Source organism: Mus pahari, chromosome 8 (genome assembly GCF_900095145.1).
Source record: "Mus pahari chromosome 8, PAHARI_EIJ_v1.1, whole genome shotgun sequence".
Classification (NCBI taxonomy): domain Eukaryota; kingdom Metazoa; phylum Chordata; class Mammalia; order Rodentia; family Muridae; genus Mus; species Mus pahari.
Window position 1 is genome coordinate 18232359 of NC_034597.1, and position 440 is coordinate 18232798.

Here is a 440-nt window from a genome sequence, read left to right on the forward strand (position 1 = left end):
AGATGGAAGAGAGAATCTCAGGTGCAGAAGATTCCATAGAGAACATGGACACACAATCAAAGATAATGCAAAATGCAAAAAGATCCTAACCCAAAACATCCAGGAAATCCAGGACACAATGAGAAGACCAAACCTAAGGATAATGGGTATAGATGAGAATGAAGATTTTCCATTTAAAGGGCCAGTAAATATCTTCAACAAAATTATAGAAGAAAACTTCCCTAACCTAAAGAAATAGATGCCCATGAACATACTAGAAGCCTACAGAACTCCAAATAGACTAGACCAGAAAAAAAATTCCTCCTGACACATAATAATCAGAACAACAAATGCATGCCGGGCATGGTGGTGCACGCCTTTAATCCCAGCACTTGGGAGGCAGAGGCAGGCAGATTTCTGAGTTTGAGGCCAGCCTGGTCTACAAAGTGAGTTCCAGGACA